We start from the raw sequence: 6,000 nt of genomic DNA, 5'->3' as shown, positions 1-6,000 counted from the left end.
GATTTTTTGTTGTTGATTATTGAGATTGCTTTGAATGCTTTCAGCTAATAAGATCTTTTTTATGGTCTCATGCTCTGTGCAAAGTGAGAATTAGTTGTATGTAAAAAAAATGTGGAATTCTGGTCCATTTGAATTTTCTGGTACACATATAAATAAGATTTTCAGACGCTATTACTTTGAATGGAAGGCTATTGTCATTATCTCTGCTGGAATAAAGAACTTCACCTGCTGAAAAAGAAACTGAGAGCATATCCTGGAAAAAAGAATGTTTTGCAATTGTTCAGTGGTTGGTGAAAGTCAGATACATGACACTGTGGTGGGTTTATAGAGTGATATAATATATCAAAGATATTTTCTTATTGATACTCTGATACCAAAATTACTACTCAAGATGTGGCAATTAAAGAAGCAAACTTGCCAAGCAACTATAGAGGAAACTCAAGGCTAGCTGAAAATATTTGACCCTATCTCGACTAAAATGTGAGAATGGAAATGCTACTGTTAGGCTCTGGAATATTCTTTTTAAGGTGAAGTTACATTTTTAGTGTCTGGTTGGATTCAGTAAAACCAGGCAGAGCTGGAATGAAGGTATGGCTAGACTGCAGATGCCTTGGGCTAATTACATGACCATTCATGCTTTCATTCATTCAACCAATAGTTTCTACCACATTCAAGGCCCTGAAGTCATAGATGAATAACTCAGTCATCCCTGTTTTGTCTTGGGATGATATCTTTAAAAAATTTTTTTGAGTATAGCTGACACATATTGTTATATTAGTTTCAGGTGTACATCATAGTGATTCAACTTTTTTATATGTTATGCTGTGCTCACCACAAGTGTAGCTACCATCTGTCACCATACAGTGCTATTACAATATCATTGGCCATATTCCTTATGCTGTGCCTTTTATTCTCATGACTTATTCATTCCATAACTAGAATCCTGTATCTCCCCTTCACCCATTTTGCCCATCCCCCAACTCCCCTCCCCTTTGACAATCATCAGTTTGTTCTCTGCATTTATAGAGAACAAACTGATGTTTGTTTCTGCTTTTTGTTTCTGCTTTTTGTTTGTTTATTTATTCACTTGTTTATTTATATTCCATATATGAATGAAATCATATGGTATTTGTCTTTCTCAGTCTGACTTATGTCACTTAGCATAATACCCTCTAGTCAATCCATGCTGTTGCAAATGGCACGATCTCATCCTTTCTTATTGCTGAGTAATATTCCCTTGTGCATATATATACCACACCTTCCTTGTTCATTCATCTATAGATGATGTTTATGTTTCTTCCATATCTTGCCTATTGTAAATAATGCTGCAATAAACATAGGGGTGCATATATTTTTTCAAATTAGTGTTTTTTTTCTTTGGATAATTATCCAGTAGTGGAATTATTGAATCATATGGTATTTCTATTTTTAACTTTTTGAGGAATCTCCATATTGTTTTCCACAGTGGCTATACCATTTTACATCTTGGGAGGGTATCTTGACTATAAGGATCACATATTTGAAGTGAGAGCAGGCAAACTCCAGCTACATTGATGTAAATACTACTTAATGCAGAGGGTTGTTTAAGAGATGCCATTTTGGAAGGTAAAACAAACATTTTGACAATTTTTACATTTGATTAAGACCTGGGGAAGATGTTCATCTTCATTGTGGAAACAGCTCTTCAGAACAGATTTAACTTGCCAGTTGTACTACACTCATTTTATGCATTGCTCCGGATCAGCTCTGTCCCATCTGCCTGTCCCTAACCCCCCCAGTCCTTGACTATTTTCCCTGCTTCCCAGACAAATCAACTCCCAGTGACAGCTGACATGTTTCTGTGACTGTAGAGCTCTAGTGTCACAGACTCATCTTCAAATTCCTGGGATTGTTTTAGCTTCCCCTCTGGATGAGCATTGGGCTCTACCATATATAGTCTTCATTGATCCCATGGAAAAATATAGCAGGTAAGTCACCATATTTTGATCTAACAAGACCCCGGGGTCTCTGGGTCTCTGGATTCCCCAGTGACTCCCTTGAGGGACCATGCAACACAAGTGGGAAGCATTGGGTTGTTAACACCCCAGTGACAGAACTTTGATTAATGAAAGATAGGAGATAGAAAGGAAACAGTGTGGACATTTGCTTGTCCTTCTTTCTTCTGACAGACTTCTAAGACATAGTGGTTCCCTATGTCCTCCCTATAGCTGGACTAAGCCACCAGTGATTCTTGGTAACATATTACCTTGTATATGCTTTCCCCCTTTTCCTGACTAGCTTCATTTTATTCACCTCACTCTTGCTTCCCTGGGGTTATATGCTCTATAAAGCATTAACACTAAAGTTTACCTTATGAGCTATTTACTAAGAACTCAGGCAGAGACACCAGTGTCTACTAAAAATTATCTGTTCTTAAGATATTCTGGTAGTTTTCTCATGACTGAATAATATTCCATGTTATATATATATCTATATATATATATATATCTATATATATCACATCTTCTTTATCCATTCATCCGTTGATGGACACTTATGATAATTATGTGAAGTGATAGAAGTGCTAGCTAATGCTATAATGACAATCATATTGTAATATATAAATGTATTAAATCAATATGTTTTATACTTTAAACTTATATAATGTTACATGTGAAATATAGTTCAATTAAATATATTTTGGTAGCTGATAAAGACACTGACTTCTGTCATTATTAGATATATTTTTTACTAGCTTCTTAATCTGTTACAAAAAGAAAACCAGCCAAACCCCAACAAACAACAAAACAAAACAAACATCTTCATAAAAAAAGGAATATGTATTTAATAAATCTTACTTTGTGTATCAAATGATTACACTAGTCCATTTGAGCATTTAAGATGGCACCATCTCAAAGGCAATGTTGAACTATTAAGCACATGTAAACTATCACCAAAATAATTTAATATGTTATACCTAAGCCTTCAAATTTTTTCAGACGATGAATTAAATAGTTTGTAAAAATTTTTTAATCTGTTATTAAAGCCACCAATAGTGGTAATAAGAATTTTAATTTAGGATTAGGGGAGATAGATCACTTCAAAAGTTAAATTTTAGAAAATTGTTGCTGTTACTCTAATCTTTACCTGTTTTTCTTGGGCATGAGACTGTACCATCAGCTGCCTGAGGAATGTACAGTGGAGAGGAACATAAATTACCATAGATAAAATTATTCAGAGTAATTTTCATTAGAAAAAGAAGTCTCATTTTAAAAGACAAGGCAAGGCAATCAACCTATCATTCTGAGGGACACAGCCAGCAAGGTGCACAGCCTTAAAAAGACGCCAGCACATAGCTGCCAGGCCACCTAGGATGGGTTCTGTTTCCTCTTACTGCCTTCTGGTCCTGAAAACCATTAATCCTATTAATTGCATATCAAAAGACTGGTAGCAATTCTACAAATGAGTAAACACAGAGATAAAAGTGTAATCATACTAGTCCAGCAAATTGGATTCAGGTCTTCATTGAACAATCCTGTTTCAATTCAGCAATTTTATTATCACTGTTACTGGAACAAATCACTTTATTAAACAGAAAGAGCTTTTGTGGAGAAATTTCTTCTTGTGGCCAACATTATGAAGCTCTCTAACATAAAAACAGCACTTATACTTGTCAAGGGATTTCTTTAGGCAATTCAGCTAATGGCTTGTGACAGGTAGGACTTGAAATGTTCATTCAAGCCTTCCATTTTGCTATGCAGCTGTATTTTTTTTTTCATTCTAAGGGGAAAAAAGCTCTTTTGATGCTTTTAGTAGAATTAATATTTTCAGTAAGGAGTTTGCTGACAAGAGGATCCCTCTCTCTTTCTCCCTCCCTCTCCCTCCTCACTTTCTCTTTTCCTCTCTTCCTTCTACCCTCCCTCCTTTTCTGAGGGCAATGGAGCTTGAGGAAAGAAAACATTGCAGAATAGGACAGCATTTATTTGGATTTATTTGAGGTAGATCATTCCCTAGAAAATTTCACACAAGGACCCTTAAAATATTAGAACAGCTCATCCTATTGCTACGCTAGAAAATAGACACAATGGAAATGATCAGCCATGAGCTTGCTTTCTAAATTCCCTTCTTCCCCAGTAGGTCCCTGGGGAGTTGAAACCAGGGGAAGGAGTCTATGCTGTGGGGCATAGAACTGAGGGAATCAATGCTAGAATCTTAGAGAAAAGGTAGGGTCAGGACTCATTAGACAGGGTTAGAACTTTCTGTGATAATGAAAGTGTTCTCTATCTGTGCTGTTCAATATGGTAGCCACTGGCCATATGTGGCTTGATGTTGATTGCTTGGAATGTGGCATGTATGACTAAAGAACTGAAATTTTAATCTTACTTAATTTTATTTAATTTAAAGTTAGGTGGCCACATGTGGCTATTGGCTTTCACATCACAGGGCACAGGTCTAAAGTATTAGAACAATGAAGTCTGAGCAGAGAGGTCAAAACTTCCTCCAAAGAGAAAGGTCTCTAATAAGGTTGGGTAAGATGTGGCACATGTTCAGGAAAGTGAGAAAAGGTTGAAAGAAATCAGTGGAAACTGAAAAAATTCCCATATGAAACACTGACATTTGATCATTGATTAAAATAGACTTTTCTGAATATTAAATATAGTTGGAAGGAGACAACTCCCACCCCTGGATATGATCTTAGGTGTAAACAAAGTGGGTATTCCTTAAAATGCTATCCTGAAAACAACATAAAAGCTGGTCAGCCAAAGCTATTGATCCAATACAAATTGCTGTAAACTTTATATAAGTAGTCAAAAAGGTTTCTTTCTTTTTTTTTTTTGCTAATCAATAAATTTGGTAAATTATGAATTGAATGTTTAGTAAATTGATTTTTTAGTAAATTAACCATTGCACAAATTGGTTAATATGCAAAATGGCTTTCAGTGAGTCAGGTATCAGTCCTCATCTCTCTGCTTCTCCACATGCTCCAATATGCTCAAGCTGTATGGAACAGTGCCTCAAATAGAAGAAAGCCTATCTCATCCCACCCTTCTCCTGGGAAACTCCTACACATCACCGAGATGCAAGTGAAGGTCACTTCCTCTATAAAGTCCTCTCATATTTCTCCACCCCATGCCAACAGGCAGAATTAACTGCTAATTCCTGTGAGTTCCCAGAGTGATTGGCACCTGTGAGGATGACGTAAGCATAGAACTGCTGCTGATATTTCTGCCCAAAAGGTGAGACTCTGTCTGAGCACACTGAACAGATAGGAAAGCCTAGCTGAGAGATGGAGAAAGAGACAGATTGCTTATGATATCATCTTAACACCTGGATCTAGCCATGCCTATTCACCCCTACACTTTCCAGTTACTTTTTAGTTATAGGAAACTGCCCCAGTTTCTTACAGTTTCCTTTTTGATTAATTTATTTTTAGCTGAGTTTTTATAAGAGAGACTAATAAAATTATTCAAAGTAATTTTCATTGGAAAAAGAACTCTCATTTTAAAAGACAAGTTATAGGAAGTTATAGCATGACAATCTGTGCAGACATATCTGTGCTTAGAAAGTTGAAAGTTATACTTATTTGAAGTTGGCTTATAACTTCTAGTGGTTAGCCTTAGTTCTGCATGTACTCCCCATCCTGTTCAAGTAGAAGACAGTTACATACCACCATATCTTAGGTTACCTAGGATAAATGCACCCAGGTTCCTGACGAGTCTTGTGTGATGCAGTTTTTTGATAGTGCTTAGTTAAGAACCCAGACCTTGGGGCCTGATGCTTGGGTAAAAATCCCTGCCCTGTCAGTTAGTAGCTGTGTGACTTTTGGAAAACTACTTAACCTATCCAGTTGTTGGACTTGAAAACAGGAATATTAATGAAAGTACTACTTCGTAGTGCTGTAGAGAACTTTGTGAAACGTTAATAATCATTTGCTCTTTAGATTACCTTTTTCCAGCACTTGTTGTGGGGCACCTTGATGTGCTTAAGGTGGACCCTGTCTCATAAAGAGAGGCACAGGAC

Source organism: Phoca vitulina, unplaced genomic scaffold (genome assembly GCF_004348235.1).
Source record: "Phoca vitulina isolate PV1807 unplaced genomic scaffold, GSC_HSeal_1.0 scaffold3, whole genome shotgun sequence".
Taxonomy (NCBI): Eukaryota; Metazoa; Chordata; class Mammalia; order Carnivora; family Phocidae; genus Phoca; species Phoca vitulina.
Note: the sequence above shows the minus strand (reverse complement) of the source record.